The sequence below is a fragment of the Beta vulgaris genome, chromosome 2 (assembly GCF_026745355.1).
Source record: "Beta vulgaris subsp. vulgaris cultivar EL10 chromosome 2, EL10.2, whole genome shotgun sequence".
Classification (NCBI taxonomy): domain Eukaryota; kingdom Viridiplantae; phylum Streptophyta; class Magnoliopsida; order Caryophyllales; family Amaranthaceae; genus Beta; species Beta vulgaris.
The window spans coordinates 42,693,681-42,711,446 of NC_079203.1; the positions used below are offsets into that span (position 1 = coordinate 42,693,681).

Sequence of the window (17,766 nt, forward strand, 5' to 3'; positions counted from 1 at the left end):
AAGAGTTTGTCTTGTAAGAGACCGTCTACTTTGAAATTAAAATTAGACAATGATAAACCTCAAATAAATTTTATAATTAATTAATTGTAATATAGTGCATATAGTGCATAGTGCATATAGGTAAGTAGAGCCATTATAGTGCATAGGCACAATTGTTTGAGCATGGAGGGGGTTTAAGATATAGTCGTCCTCATGTCTTAATTCCGTTATACTAGCTTTTGGCATGAGTTTTAAGTGAATTGAGAAAAGGAAATGAGATATGTGGTTGCGTATAGCTGCAGCCTGCAAGACACAACTTAAGGAAAAAGGTAGAGAGAAAAAACTTGTTAAAACAAAAACAAATATACTCTTTGGCTCTTTGCCTCTTATTGTTTGGCACATTTGTATTTCACTACATTTTTAAGAGATGGTATTGATACAATTCAAATATTTTTTTTTGGCAGGTGGATTGGAGTAGTTGAGAAAGTTGAGAGGGATTGTTGAGATTTATGCCACCTGATGTGAAAAATGGAGCAATCATGAAATGACAAATTAAAAAGAAAAGTTTTATTTTTAAGGTAAGATAAAGAAAACTCAATCGTATTGGGATAAGGTCAAATGAGTTGATGTTTGATCCCTAAACCTCATATATATGAGGTGGAAAGTAATGTCATTGCGTGCTCCACCAGCTCAACATTATTAAAAAGGAAAGTAGGCAATCTTTTAGCAACGAATATTGTCAACGCTTTTTGGTGTCCACATAGGTGTTGCTCGACACCCCAATATAGGTGTTGAGGGTTTTATTTTTTCCGCATATCCTTGACGCTTAAAAGCGTCGAGAATATTGTCAACGCTTTTTGGTGTCCACATAACACGCCTACACATAAGTACCGCAGTAGTTAGTTCTATACCCGATACCACGTTCGTTTCTCAGCAGTTAGTTCTCAAACACTCAAACCCTATTCTTCTCAATTCATTCTTCAATTCACTCTTCAACTGCTCGCCGTCGTCGTCTTCTTCATCAGGTATGTCATCTCTAATTTTCCTCTTTTTTTTTGTTACAATTTTGCGAATTTCCATTGAAGAATGTATTCATCTCCTACCTTTCAACAGTCTTGAAACAATTGCAAAGCTGCGAGAAATTGATGAATTTGATAACAAAATTCTCTAAATTTCAATAAAAGTGTTGAGTACCGTAGGTTTGTCTCGAATTACTGTTTTTTTTTCTTGAATTTTGTAAAATTCAATCTGATTTTTATGAATTTATATTGAATTCTTCATTCTCAATCTTCCATGAATCTTAGAGAAATTGCGAAGGGGAAGGAATTGAACAATTTGACAAGGAAAATCAGGGCAATTCAATAAAAAAAGGTTAGTACTTTATAAACTCAAAACTTTAATCCCCTAAAAAAAAAATCAAAACTTTAATATATATCTTGTATACATCTGTTGCGAGTGTAAAAAAATATTATGAACTGTAATTTAAATCTTATTAAAGAGGTATTTTTGTGTTTGTTATTGATAGATTAATGTCTAGAAGATTTGGCAGATGTTAGATTTTTATAATACAGGATCGATAATATTTACAAGGGGTAACACATGGTCTTGGTTGCAGCAAGTAATAATGAGAATGGTGATCAACTGCAGAATTCATAGGGCATTCTGCTATTATATGCCTTCTGAAATTTGGCATTTTCTGATGGGTAAGATTATCACTGCTTTCCTTTAGACAATAAAATAGATGTCTGGACATTAATATTTACGACTTCTTATTTTCCTTTTTGTGGTGCTAATGCCTTTTGGAATTTAAGCTTCGTCAGGCAAACATCTGATGTTGGTTATTGCTTGCACTAGGGCTTCACAGTTTTAGTTGTTTCCTTCTAAATCCTATCATAGTGCTTCCTACTGTTGTCCAGCACTGATATTCTTTTAATGATTAGTGTTGAACATTGGTGTCATCCATAGGTCAGATACCTCAGCTCTATTGCACTAGTTGAAGAAACTACTCCCTGTTTTCATGGGATTTAGGCTCTAATATTGTTGTTGTTGTTTATAATGTGAGCTAGATTAAGGTCATCTTGAGAATACATATAAGTATTGTTGGCTAATTTTTTGTAAGATTAATTTCACTGCGGGAACCTGAAATTAGAATGTTGGAGAGTTCAATTTAGAACTTACTGCACCACAAGGGCGTAAATAAATGGGAAAACTAAAGATGGATAAAGAGGTTTTCCTTGGTGTTTGAGAGCTTATTACTTATCTTTCGTAGTGGTATGGCCTTTCTTGCCTTTATTTTTCTTGTTACTTGAACCATATATTTATAGACAGTAGGAATAACACATGTACTCTTCAAGGAATATAAAACTTGCCTCAAGCTAATAATAGTCTTAGATAGAATATAATACATGCCAAAATATGCCAAAGGTGGAACCTGCTGCCTGCCCCAGTTCTCATAATGGCAGTCTATTTGATGTTCTAATCTGTAAAAAAGGAGGGACTATAATACTACCTTTGTTCGAAGTTAGTTTTTATATAGTTGATTCATATTAGATGAAGTGAATAAACGAAAGTGTAAATGAAAGATAAAAATGATCACTAATGGCTATAATTTACCTTGGATATTCACATGATATTCAAGTAAAACTACACTCTAATTTCGGGACCATCCTTGAATTTTTACAGTATTACCGAAGAAGTTCATATGAATGAAGAAGCGTGAACTGTTTACAATAGAAAATAACATAAGCTGCAAATACATCCACAAAAATCAATATTATCTCAGAGAATAAAGCAGAATTTACTTGTACCTGTAAGCGACTATAAACTTAAATCATAGTTGACAGTAGGCAAATTCAGCAAACCAGAGAGAGTTATTTCTTTGAAAATACTGGAATAATTACAAGATAAACATGGCATTCGAGAGGCCAAGACTATCCCAAGCAACACTTATCTGTAGTCAACCTAAGGGGAAGTCAGTAGAAAGTGGTAATAGAAGATTCACATAAGGGGGGGGGATAAACATGGCATTCGAGAGGCCAAGACTATCCCAAGCAACACTTATCTGTAGTCAACCTAAGGGGAAGTCAGTAGAAAGTGGTAATAGAAGATTCACATAGGGGGGGGGGGCGTGCTTATAAAAGATTCACATCAGGGGGGAGTCACCTGTTGCAGAAGTAAAGAAAACAAGGACATAATTAGATACCACCCAATATTTCTCTTCCTAGTTCTTTTCTCCCCTCAATTTCCCAATATTTCTTTCTTTAACATACTAGATACTACCCATATTAATTTAAGGATGCAGAAGAGAATACTGTTGATGCAGAAGAGAATTTTCTGACATGCTTGGCTGATCTCTTTACTCAGGTAAAGACTATATATTTTTCTCTTTCTTTTTTTCTTCTCTCTTTATTTTGGCTGGGCATTTTACATTGTGTTCAACCTTGGTAAAACATATGAAGCTTTATACATTCAGCTTTTTGCTGTTTTGCTCATTCAAACCATGTTTTCTTTGTTTTGTTTCAAAAATTGTTCTTTTAATTTACATGGAGGTGCGGTGCCATTTCTGAATGAGCTAGCGGTAGTAAGATGGTATGGGGATTGGGGAGTGGAAGAGAAGTATTTAGCTGTATGTCTGGTCTACGCATCAATAGGCATTACAAGAGTGCATTTGGAGATCATGTACTAATTTTCTATATTACTTGACATATTTACTTCCAATTTGTTGTTATTTGGACCTTTGTTCTTGCTTTGGTAACTCTTGTCAATGTCCACTCAGGTTGTTATACTTCTGCTATAGTAATATTTGTAGAAAATATACCTTGTATGATGATAGGCAAGCTATATGGCTTTTGTTTATCTGCACAGGATGCCCATGAATTCTTGAACCTGCATCATCCACACCGCAGCCCCCACACTCCCCCCAGTCTGCCCCGTCTAGCCCCTCACCTAACAACCTTTGTATTTGAGAGAACAAGCTAACTCACCTAACAACCTCTGTTTCATCTAGTATTTACATCCTCCACTTCGTACTAGTCTCCTACAGCTTTATGAGCGTACTAGTCTCCTACATTTTTCACTAAGTACTAGTCTTCTACAGGCTACACCTTCATGGTGTTTATGCCTTGTTGAAGCTTTTGGGCTTAGTAGTAATTGTTGGGTGTTGCTGATATGGTGTTTCTCTATCTTAAAAGAATTATCTTTCATGTTGTGTCTCTCAAGTGAGTTTTTATAAATATCTACTGTCTAGATTTTAATGTAATACGCTGATGTCTGCTTTGCTAGACGTTGCTACTATTGGTTCCTTACTTTGCTTTATCTTGTAGAAGGCACTAGAATTTTATCTTTGACAATTGTGGTAGGTGGAGTAAAGATGACTGCTGCTATTGCCGGTGTTGTATTGGTAGCGGTGCCACCATCCCAAGGTGATGTCTTCTATTTTGGCAAGTACTATAAAGGTTGCATTTTTTTTGCCAGAGATGTGATATTAACAGTGACAACTCTTCCATAAGATGAGACTACTTTTAAAGGTGGTTGCAGGTCCTGAACAAGCAATGCGACCATTAATAATGGATAAAGTTAGGATTTCTCACCCATCCACTCATTATCTAAGTATTTGTTTATATCAATGTTATTCAACTCATTATTTCGATTTCATTTTGAGTTCATTGAATTTGTTGGCTGAAGGTTTCTCATATTGTCATTGAACATATAATCTGAAGTTTCAATTGAGTTCCTTGGAACACTAAAGTTTGTTTGCTTTTCTTTCAAAGAACATATATGAAGTTTATATTTTTGTTTGTTTATGTGAGCTGCACAGGGTTGCATGTAAGTTTATCTGTGAGTATCCATAACCTGTAAGGCGTGATCTTGTGCTATTGCTGTGAACATGCATTTTATCGATTTAAAACTATTCTGTGTCATTGAACGCTAATCACTATTCATCAGCATCTGTTGCAACAACATGGTTTGCTTATCTTCACAAAATCACACAAAATTAGGACATACAATTGAGTAGTTTTGTAGTTTCTAAACCTTCTGTAAATTATGAACATTATATATAATGTTCGTCTTTCTTGTCTAAATTATTTTATGCTCGTGTTACCTATTTTTTGGGATATATTACATGTGCTAATTATAATTTTGGTCTTATTTTTCATCTTTTGAAGGTACTCGAAAATAATAATAAAAGTCCAACAGATCAAGAACAAGAGGACACTACTTGAGGCTTCAAATTGACTACCATCATTGTTTTGCTAGATCTTAGTATTAGTTAGTTTTGTAAGGCTACAACTACATTTTTAGTGTGTTTTAATTTTGTGGTATTTTTAGTAACATATTAATTATGAAGTATTATTGATGAACGTGTGTAGGAATTTTAATTGTGCGAACTACGTTTATGATTTATGATTACACATATATACATTATTCGAAGTATTTTTATGTAATCTTCAAGTTTCATTGTTGACTTTATATTCTAAATTACTATATATTATATTATTACTGTGTTATTATATATAATTATTTGTTAATTAATAATTATGAAAAAAGTACCAAAAGAGTCCATACAAAATTTAGACGCTTTTCCTTGTCAAGAACTTATGACAAATACAAGATTAATTTTCCAGCCAAATTCCTCTCAACACTAAAAAGCGTCGTGACTAATTATAATCGACAAAAAGCGTCTCGAATTAGGACGCTTTAAAGCGTCTATAAATTAATTGATGGCACCCCACAAACCAAATGTGGCGACGGCTATACGGGTGAGGGAGACGCTTTTTGGTGACGCCAATGGCGACGCTTTTTGGTGATGCGAATTGCCGACTGATTCTGCTCGACGCTTTTTGGCAGCGTCGAGAGCAAATTTCGCGACGCTTTTAAGCGTCGCCAATTGGGCCAAAAAGCGTCTTCACAACACTCCTTTTCTAGTAGTGAGTGCATAGGCACAATTGTTTGAGCATGGAGGGGGTTTAAGATATAGTCGTCCTCATGTCTTAATTCCGTTATACTAGCTTTTGGCATGAGTTTTAAGTGAATTGAGAAAAGGAAATGAGATATGTGGTTGCGTATAGCTGCAGCCTGCAAGACACAACTTAAGGAAAAAGGTAGAGAGAAAAAACTTGTTAAAACAAAAACAAATATACTCTTTGGCTCTTTGCCTCTTATTGTTTGGCACATTTGTATTTCACTACATTTTTAAGAGATGGTATTGATACAATTCAAATATTTTTTTTTGGCAGGTGGATTGGAGTAGTTGAGAAAGTTGAGAGGGATTGTTGAGATTTATGCCACCTGATGTGAAAAATGGAGCAATCATGAAATGACAAATTAAAAAGAAAAGTTTTATTTTTAAGGTAAGATAAAGAAAACTCAATCGTATTGGGATAAGGTCAAATGAGTTGATGTTTGATCCCTAAACCTCATATATATGAGGTGGAAAGTAATGTCATTGCGTGCTCCACCAGCTCAACATTATTAAAAAGGAAAGTAGGCAATCTTTTAGCAACGAAAAAAGTGTGTACCAAGTAAATTGAGATATTATCTATAAGATACAAGTAAGTTGAGATGTGTCATGTGTGGGATAATAAATAGTTATAGATATAAACAACAATAACTATGCAATGACAAATATAAAAGTCAAATTGTTTAAAACTAGTTAAAAAAGTCAAAGTATATACTCCCGTCTTAAAACTTTTGTAAACCTCCAAAACTTGTTTTGTTTGAGTTTTTTAGGTCGAACTTGTAAATCTTTGACTGTGAATTCTCACCAATGTAAGTAGTAAATTAAATATTGGTATTACTTAATTTTTATTGAAATCATTTTAATATGTAATCTCTATAAATATATTAAAATGTGTTCCTATCAAAGGAATGGTGCCACGTGACACTCTTCTCAAACTTCTAGTACACATGTCTATGACTTTATGAAAAATATTAACAATGTGTAGCCATTAGGAATTGAACCCATGACCTTTAAAATGAAATGTGAGAGTTCAACCACCAACCCACTATAATTTCACTGGTTTACAGAGAAAATTACAATAAGCTAATAAAATCAATTATGAAACTTATGAATAATTATATTTAATTTGATAATTGTAACTGCACGTGGTATCGCTCGGGCCAAAAATACTAGTTTATATATATATATATATTAAATTTTGATATCTTTCACTAATATAGGCAGTTAAATAATATAGATGTATACTTGAACAATTGAATAGATGGATTACGAATGCACTTGGAACAAAAGTCTTTGAAAGAATCTATTTTGTCTTGTAAACATGGTAAATACTACTCTCTCCGTTTCATTTTAATTGTTACACTTTGATATTTTACACTATCCACAAATTTTAATTTGACCATCATTTGTGATTTATACGCGGATGAAAATATAGTCATGTGGGATCTTGTTAGATTCATCATAACATATATTTTATTAATATGTACCTTTTATAATTTTTACAAATACAAAACAAAAAATATATGTCCTCAAAATTTTGCATTGACATGTGTGAAAAGTGTAAATGTATATATATTAAAATGAAACGGGAGGAATACAAAGTTGGTAAAGAAAAATTTGAATTATTTTGGGAAGGTACCCCAAATAGTTTGGATTATTCTAGAATAACCTTAAGTTGAGATTATTTTGAGCGGACCGGTCATATTCGGGATTATTTCTGTTTTTCCTATAATAAATAATACATATGAGGATACATGTTTGATTATACTACAATGGACTTTTTATTTGATTGGTCATTGTTTTGATAGTATAAGTGAATATAAAAAATATGTTAAAAAATCAAGACTTTATTTGAAGTTTCACACAACGGCGAGTCGAAATGGGCGAGCAAGGGGCTGGTTTGTCTTCAAGAATTTCACTAGATTGTTATGTTTGTTGGCTCTTCGTAGTTGTTAAGACAATTGGAATGTCAATTGACATTTGAGGTGATGTTTTATTTGCCGGTATCCAATATTTATCGAGGGTTTCAACTAATACTGTTTTGTCTCATTGCCTCAATTATGTACAATTGCCATCAACTATATGCATATGTCAATGTCAACATCTAGACGTGGTTGCGCAACTAGCCCGACTTGACATGAGCTTGATATTGAACTAGCCCACTTGACATGAGTCCGCTACTAGGCTGATATGACATGAGAAATTCACATTCTTCAAAATTTGGCTCAAGTCCGATACGGACGAACACGCTAATTTGAAATCGTAAATGAAAAACAATATTTTTTACCACTAATATATCATGTCTGAGCTTTTCTTTTAAAAACAACGTAAAAACCTAACCCAACCCAATATTTTCATAAGGTGAGGCGCTGTCAAAAAATAACCTGATCTGATAACCCGATCTGAACCTGTAACGACCTGTAACTGACTTGCACCTGAAATTTTGGCAAAACTAGTCACCTGTAACCTGACCGGCACCCGACCTGATAATAATTGATACATGCTCTTGACCCGATACTCTATGACCTGAACCTGAACTGATACCCATCCAAAAAAGACCGATAACTGAAATGATCTGACCTAACAACGATTCGAACCCGATTCGACACCTGACCTGATGAGGACTTGAAACTGATTATAACTCGACGTAACTTGTCATTAACCCGACCTTTTGCGACCCGTTACCTGATTTTACTAAACTTGTTGCGACCTGATACATTATTTTATTTGACTTGTTGCTACATGTTACCCGATTTTATCTGACGTGTTGATTGCTGATAATTCTCCTCTAACTTTGGCTCAGTTGGGCTTACCTTGTCCATATCTTGCGAACTTCCACCTGGAATAAACTGATTTTTAGAAGCTAAGGCTGCTGTGTCACTCGCCTCCTGATTCCCAGCCATAAAACCCGCTTTACCTGGCACAGTGACCACATCAGATAGAGCATCATGCTGTTGAATGGGGACATCCACCAAGCTTTCCGTCTTAGTCATCGCGGCATCAAGAACCTCCGAAAGCTCGTCGAACTTCCTTTTACGTGATACAAACACTTCGTCCTCGACTGGCGCCATCACAGGTGGTTGAGAATTCGGCCAGCACGGGAAAATGCGAAGATCAGCAAATTCCGCAGACGGGAGACCTGCAACTGCCGAATGAAACGAGCTGGACGAGCCGGTTTGCAATGAAGAATGAGAACCTGGTAAAAGGAGAGGAGTTTGAGGGGAATGGACGGAACTTGATTCTTGCAGAAGAGTTTGAAGCTCGCCCCAATTCTTCTTCACACTTCCCCGTCTCATGAACGTAGAAGATCTCCAATTAAAATGGAAGCTTGGTGTCTGGACTTTAAAGAAATCTCGCACATTATTAACGAGTTATGGCATACACAAGTTAATGGATCCCCAATGTTTAGGGTTGCTCAAAAATGTCGTCACATAAGGTATAGATTATTCAAATGGTGTCAAGAGTTCAAAAGGAATAATAATATCAACTGGGAAGAGTGTTTGGATCAGTGTGGCGAAGCCCAAGCAAATCTACTGAGCTTCAATGGAGGTACTCAGGAGGAGAAAGTTGTGAAATCAGCAAGGGAGAAATTGACCTTACAGGTGAAATTTTGGAATCAAAGGGTCAAAAGTAAACATCGAGCATGGGAAGATTCAAACACCAAATGGTTCTTCCGAAAAGCAAAGAGTAGAAGAAAGCGCAATCAAATTCTTATGATTAAGTCAGCTGCGGGAAACTGGATATCAGATCAAAAGGCAATCCAAATGGAGATGATGGAATACTTTGCTCAGATTTATCAAGGTCGGCATCATGACAGTGATTATTGGGAGGAGCTTTCCACTATACGGAGTTTGATACCACAACTATCAGACGATCAACAAAATTCTTTGACAAAATCAGTCACTTTTGAGGAAGTGAAGCTAGTAGTATTTCAGATGGGCAGTCTTAAGGCACCGGGGCCAGATGGTATTCCAGCTCAGTTTTATCAGCAATACTGGTCAACGGTGGGTACTGATATTTGGAAGGCGGTCTCTTATTTCTTCTCTTCAGGGTACATGCTCAGGGAATGGAACTACACTAACATCTGTCTTATTCCAAAGACAGAAAGACCAGAAGAAGCAACTCAATTTCGTCCCATAAGCCTATGTAATGTTATTTATAAAATCATATCCAAGGTCATTTCCAACCGTCTTAAACCAATATTGAAGGAGTTGGTTTCACCATTCCAAAATGCCTTCGTTCCAGGGAGACAAATGGTTGATAATTGTTTAATCGCCCATGAGTTGGTCAATAATATCAAACAGAAAACAACAGGCAAACAACATCTGGCGGCTCTGAAGATTGACATGTTTAAGGCCTATGATAAAGTAGATTGGGATTTCTTAGACTGGCTGTTGACGCAAATGAGAATCCCAAATAAGTGCCGTCATTGGATTATGCAATGCGTAACTACTATGTCTTACTCAATCATTGTCAATGGAGAGCCTACTTCTCGTTTCACGCCTACTTGCGGCCTAAGACAGGGAGACCCATTATCCTCCTACCTTTTCATTCTTGTTATGGATGTTCTGTCTAGAATGTTAACTAACGGCATGGCTGACAAATCTTTTGAGGGACTTAAAATATCCAGACTGGGTCCCTCAGTGTCACACCTTTTTTTTGCAGATGACTCTCTAATTTTCTTCAAAGCAAATCCAAAATCTTGTGATGGAGTGAAGGGTATCTTATCGAAATTCAGCAGCTTATCAGGGGAAGTAATCAACTACCATAAGTCCCTTATTATGTTCAGTCCGAACACGCCTCACAATTCTCGTCAACAGATGAGAGCTTTAGTAAACACCCCAGTTGCAGATTCTCTTGGGAAATATTTGGGTGCAAACATCGAAGTGAATGGTAGGAATTCCAGAATGTTTCATCCGTTAGTAGAAAAGGTTGAAAAAAAGCTCTCAAGCTGGCATAGTCTCTCCCTCTCGCTCGCTGGGCGAATGACAGGCTAAAGTCGTATCACCTTATCAAAAGTAATCCTAAGTCCTCTAACAAACAGTAGTCAGGGAAGTAGGGTCGAATCCACAGAGAAACAGTGTTCTTTTCCTAATTGTCAGTCAAATCTAGAGTATAGGAACGAGTGTTTGTGTGTAATTATACTAAACTAAACTATAACTAATTCAAGAATTATCAATAATAAAAAGGTCTAGGGCATAGGTTCACCAATGATCAATAATTTGGGATGAAACACTAAAATCAACAATTAATAATGCAGTTAAACAGATTGATTCGCTCTCTCAAGTCTAAATCAAGCATAGAACGATATTAACAAGCTCTCGCAATTTATTAACACCAATTCTACCTATTGAAACTAGCCTTAATATCAAGTTTATACCTCTCGGCGCATAACCTAATATTGCAACACTATAACAATCAAATCTGGCCAAATTGGATTGAATAGACATAAAAACATTCAATAGGAATCAACATGCATCAATAAAAATCAATACTTTAATTAAACATCCCTTCCTAATTGATCATGGATCCCCCTAAACCCTAGAAATAGACTACTCAATCATAATTGGAGAAACATATTCATAATTAAATAAGCAAACATGAATTATAATAAAGATTGAATAGAAATAAGCAAAGAAGAGAAATAATACCAATTGTAGAACCAATCTTGCAAAAATCAAAGCTTGTATTGAAAATTCAATGTAAAATGGAGAAAAAGCAAAACTAGGGTTCTTCAATAATTGAGAGAAAAAGAAAAATAATCTTTCATGAATTAATCACCGAAAAACAAAATAGAAAATAAGATAGGAAATAATAATATTCCCTTGAGTCTTTATACCTTTCTATTTCCTAAAACAACTAGAAAAATAGAGTCTAATTCGTCAAAAGATAAAGCCTTATTCGACTAGGAAACCCGAATAATCCGCGGCCGCGGATTTTCGGGCTGCAAAACAGCGTCAACTTGCAAAGACCATATCTCCCAAACTAGAAGTCGTATCGGGGCGTGTAATATATCGTTGGAAAGCTCTTCAAGTCTAGTTTCCAACCCACTGGAATCACTAAATTCCGATCTCTGGATAATAAGTTATGATCAAAAGAGTGCACATGACTCAATTTCCATACTTCTTTAATACGTTTCCGCTAGTTTGGGTTGCAATCCGACTTGAAGATGCCCTTTGGACTTCTCATTTGACTTAGCTCCTTCCTAGATGCTTCTCATGCTTAAGCTTATCCAATAATACTCCAATTGTGTTCTCAATACCTGAAAACTATCAAAAACACCGAAAACACACACAAGAGTAATATCTTCTCAACTTAAGTAACTATTTGCAATTATGGACTAATAATGCAACTAAATGATCCTAAAATGCAACCTAAATGCATCATGAAATGCCTATATTAATATGACTTATCAAACTCCCCCAAGCTAAACTGTTGCTTGTCCTCAAGCAATTAAACAATAGACACGGGAAGAAAATGATAACCTACAATACGGGACTAAAACAGGGTCAAGCACACAATCCAAAACACGAGAGATATCAATCCTACATGAACCAAGCATCGAGTATCAATGAAACAAAGCCGCATAGCACGTCATGTGACCAATCAACTCAACAATCTTACCACAGACCCTTTCCCCCAAGCTGGACTTAACAACACTTGACAGACCTCACTATAGGTATGTGAATAATACTCTCTTGTGTTTAGGGCGAAAATCAATGACACTCAATGATCTCAACCTATATATATCAACTCAGAAGAAGCAATACTCTTTAACTTTGACCTTTTGACTCACTTTCAACACGAAAAATGTAACACACAAAGATCAAGAGGACTTTCAAGGGTTGTAATGAGGCTAGGGTTAAGGGTATGGATCATATTTTGGGAAATGTGGTGGAAAAGCCAAGAAGGGGAGCAAATATCAATGTAAAACGGCCTAACAAGGCATTCATCACAACTTCATATAACACCATCATTACCACAATATCTTTCATGCATAGCAACCCATATATAATCTTTTCACTTTTCTTTCAAAATATGTTCACTTTCTTTTGTTCTTTCATTTCTTTTTCTTCACTCTTTTTCATATTGCCAAGATCTCTTTGCACCACATTCAAATTCGATGATAAAGCTCATTAATAACACTTTCCTTCAACATAACCATGCATTAACTACATCCATGTAATACAGTATGACCAAAACTAACACTTGCTCCCCCAAGCTAGGCTTGGGACAATAATCAAATGAGGTTCGGGGTTGTAATATGGGTGTAAGTAGCAAGCAAGGGTCAAGAAAGCTCAGCGGGGCTAGAGACGGGAAATATGTGAACAAAAAGAACTCTGGAGCTAAAATCGTTGAAATGAACGCCTCAATCATATCAAATAGTGTACACAATCAAGTATCAAGGACGTACCAGGTCAAAATCAAGATCAATACATCAACTGAGGAACTAATCACTCATGAAAGAACATAACGACACAGATTCGTCAGTTTATTAGGCACAGAAGCTCACATGGGTCAATTTTTGTCTGCACAGTAAAGTTAAAGCCAGCCAGAGAGATCAAACATCTTACACAGCCAATCAATCGTATCACAATTATGCTATGAAGAATCATGCAACCACTGTACAACAAGGCTGTAGAGCTGTAGTAGAGATATCCACAAAATTCTCGAAGGTGTGCCAACAATAGTCCCATAGATGAAAACTATAATGAAATGAGCTAGCTAAAATGCAACATGATGCAACTAAGAAAACAGTACATTTTTTTTTGGTTACACGTAAAATCCTATTCCTAATGAACAGGCAAAAGCGTGTAACAACTACAAAGCAATAAAAACTACACTAGAAAGCAGTAAAGGATAGAATATCCCTCCCCCAAGCTAAATACAGCACAGTGTCTCACTGTGTAAAAAGTAAGGAAAGGGAAAAAGAAAAGCTCACGCAACGGGAGCTTCGTCCATTGAGGATGGCTCAGGAGTAGTGTCGACGCTAGAAGCGATGGGGCCAGAAGCATCTAACGGCCGACGTAGATCACGGACCTCGGCACGAAGGTCCTCCATATGACGCTCCACAGTCTCGAGACGAGATAAGATCGTCGTCTGAAAGGATGCAAAAGAACTCATGAAGCGACTGAAACGGGCTTCCATGCTCTCAGGAGACATAGTAGTGCTGGACGAGGGGTCCTCAGAGACTGGAGGTGGAGTGGCTTCAAGTGAGGGAGAGATGACAGATGCTGGGGCGGATAATGCAACACACTGCAGGCACGGGAATGTCCCCTGAACCTTGCCGCCTACCTCTATAGTTTCAGAGATAGCACGGGGATTCCACAGCCAAACACTAGAATCCTGAGGATGATCATTTGGTAGAATATCGTAGATGATGCGCTTTTCTGTGGAATGACAGGGCTTAACAAACCATAGATACCTGTTCTTAGCTTGGTGGACGAGCCATCCATATCGATCCATAGCAGTGGTGTTAAGGAGGTTGGTGGAGGAAGAAGTCACTTTAGAGGCTAAATCGATGCCTCTATCCAGAGCAAACACAGAAACAAATCCACCCATAGAGATATCACCTTTCTTTACATCCCGCTCCCAAAGAAATCCACCCATAAGAAACTTGGCAAAGTTCAGTTTTCCGTGCACAGTCGTGGGAGACATAGAAAGAAACCACAGAAGTTTCAAATCTTGGAGAGTGACTTGCCCTGATTCCGCTTTGGGACGGAAAAGTTGAAGTATAAAGCGGTGAAGCAGGCGGAGGGCAGGACAACCAATAGATGAGGACTTGCTAGAACCCGATGCCCAATCAGAACGCCCTGTAATCTGCTTCCAGTAGGAGATGGGATCAAATTTGTCACAACTGGAGCCATCTTGTAATTGCATGAAGGTAGATGGACCAACATCCCCCCTGTAGGCCAACCAAACATAATGTTTATCTCATCCCAAGACATGATATGCTCTGTACCCTCAAGGGTGAATACTACATCACCTTTCGATGTTCCCACTGCAAGGGAATCCAGAAATTCAACACGAGCTCAGGATAAATCCGCTCGTTCAATCGGAATACTCGCCCCAATGATGTGTCCGCTCAATGTACTCAAAAGCCCAATCAAAGCCGATCTTAGTCACGGCATTCAGAGAGAGATAGAGGGTTGGGGCGATGGTGCGCTTTTGGAGTGTAGCAAGGCGCGTTTGGGAAGTGGAGGGTGAGGGTGAAGGTGAAGGTGGAGGGGGTGGAATGGGGGTGGTGGCTTTAGATGTGGTGGATTTAGTTGCTTTGGATTTTGAAGTTGTGGAAGTCTTTGAAGGTGGTTTGGAGGGGGTTTTCTTGTGTATTTTGCGAGAGTGCTCATTGGGATTGTAGATGGGTTTAGGCTTAGACAAAGCTCGCGTGGAGGATCTCATGACGCTTTTGAGCACACAACCAAGATCAATCACCACAATATAATCACAACAACTTCACAAGAATCACCACACAACCAATGTAATGCCTAGCAATCCAATCGCAACAATTTGTCGCCACCAAGAGACCCAAAATATTGTCAATTGCAATGAGAAATTCAACACAATCGAAACCACAATCAAGATTAATCAACACTAAGCAACTGGAATAGCAACCATGGTTCAAAAATGAGTAGTAAGCACTAACAATAATGATTCAAAATTCGGAACGAAAGGGAACAAATTGAAAACTTACGACCACGTGAAATACACGATTGATTGAGAAGATCCAAATATGTGTCCAAGATTCCCAATTGAAATTTCAAAGCACCTTCAAGAAGAAACCCCAATTCAATGATAAAGGTTAGGGTTTGAAGATGATGGGAGGGGAAGAAAGGGGAAGAGGGTTTGGTGGGTGGTTATCGGCTGAGGGAGTGGTGCGCCGGCGGGGGGAAACCGGTCGGACGGCCGGCGAAACCGCGCTCGATGAGAGACGGGTCGGGTGGGGCGTCGGTCGAGGGGGGTAAAGTTTGGCTGCGGGCAGTGCGATAGGCGAGAGGGGGGTGACGCGACGCGTCGCCGGTGGATCAGGGTTGGTCGGAGGGGCGCCGGTCGTCGGCACAGCAGGTAAGAGAGGATGGGGGGTGGAGAGAGTTTGAGGGGTGGGGTGGGGGGTTGTCGTATAATTTTTTTTTTATTTTTTATTTGGGGTGGGGGTCGTCGGCTGGTGTAGGGGGAGGTTCGAAATCCCGCGGGCGCGGGTTGGAACCCGCGGGCGGACAGTAGGAAGGGAGAGGGGGGTAAAGTTTGGGCTGCGGGCGCGGGATTCGGTGTGGGGCGCGGGATGCTGGGCAAGGGACGAAATCCCGCGGGCGCAGGGAACAACCCGCGGGCGGACAGACTTAGGTAGTGAAGTGGGGGGGTGGGTAGCTGCGGGCGCGGGATTTGAAGTGGGAGGGCGCGGGCTGTAGGGAGGTGATAAATCCCGCGGGCGCGGGGTCTGGGCTGCGGGCGGACAGGTTAGTTTGTGTTTTGGGGTTAATGAGATCCCGCGGGCATGTTGGAGCTCGTGCGTTCACCTAGGGTCAAAATTAGCACACCAAAACCACGAAACAACACACTTGTTAGCATGGTTAGTCTTAATAAAATTAAGAAAAAGGAAGATGGAATTCAAGTGAATTCAAAAACTAAAAGAAACTACGAAAAGAAACGAACTAAACTAAAAATTAATAAACGAATTCAAGTGAATTCAAAACACACAAAAAATGAAAAATAAATTGAATTCAAGTGAATTCAATATGCAAATATTTTTGTTCTTTTCTTTTGTTTAGATAAATGAAGAGTAAAAGGAAAAAGAAGAGTTAGAGATTCGGGTTGCCTCCCGAAGAGCGCTGGTTTATGCAGGTCCCGCACGACCGTTTACCTCTTTTCAATGACTAGTAGAGGTAGGTGTTTGGAGGTAGAGTACCTCAACTAAACCCACAGGAGCGCCTTCATAGTACAACTTCAGACGTTGACCATTCACCTTGAAATTTTCGCCTTTTTCGTTTATAATCTCGACAGAACCGAACATGTTCACTTTGGTAACTGTGAAAGGGCCTGACCATCTAGACTTTATTTCCAGGAAAGATTTTTAGCCTAGTTATAGAGAAAACCTTATCTCCAATCGTGAACTCCCGAGGGAGGATCTTTTTGTCATGCCACTTCTTGGTTTTCTCCTTGTATACTCGTGCACTATCATACGCTAGCAACCGAAACTCATCAAGCTCATTGAGTTGTAGAAGACGTTTCTCCCCCGCAAGCTTTTGATCCATATTAAGCTCCTTGATCGCCCAAAAAGCTTTATATTCTAATTCAACGGGGAGGTGGCACGCTTTTCCATACACAAGCCTATACGGTGAAGTACCAATAGGCGTCTTGAATGCAGTTCTATAAGCCCAGAGTGTGTCATCCAATTTCGTGCTCCAATCCTTCCTAGACCTTGCAACTACCTTCTCAAGTATGGACTTAATTTCGCGATTTGAAACCTCTACTTGCCCACTTGTTTGAGGATGGTATGCTAATCCAGTACGATGGTAGACTCCATATTTCTTCAAAAGGGTGTCAAATGTCGTTCATGAAAATGGGAGCCTCCTCACTAATCACAGCTCGTGGGACCCCAAACCTTGGAAATATGATCTTCTTGAACAAAGCTATGACGACCTTAGAATCATTAGTAGGAGATGCCACGGCTTCAACCCACTTAGAACATAATCCACAGCAACCAATATGTAGCAATTTCCATTGGAGGAGGGGAACGGTCCCATAAAGTCAATACCCCAAACATCGAAAATTTCAACTTCAGAATACCGGTTTGGGGCATCTCATGCCTTCTCGAAATATTGCCGTCC

General features: G+C 38.3%; 1 long non-coding RNA gene across 5 annotated transcripts; it reads left to right on the top strand.

Annotated features, from left to right (window-relative positions):
• The first annotated feature begins 673 nt into the window (after positions 1–673).
• On the top strand, positions 674–5,423 carry LOC104884322 (uncharacterized). 5 transcript variants are annotated; one of them, XR_008968152.1, is made up of 5 exons: positions 674–1,004; positions 1,093–1,178; positions 1,284–1,350; positions 1,595–4,553; positions 5,145–5,423. It is a non-coding gene; the product is annotated as an uncharacterized LOC104884322 (long non-coding RNA). The 5 variants fall into 5 exon arrangements; XR_008968155.1 differs by having other exon boundaries at positions 1,595–3,342; positions 4,338–5,423; XR_008968153.1 differs by having other exon boundaries at positions 1,505–5,423.
• The last annotated feature ends 12,343 nt before the right edge of the window (positions 5,424–17,766 follow it).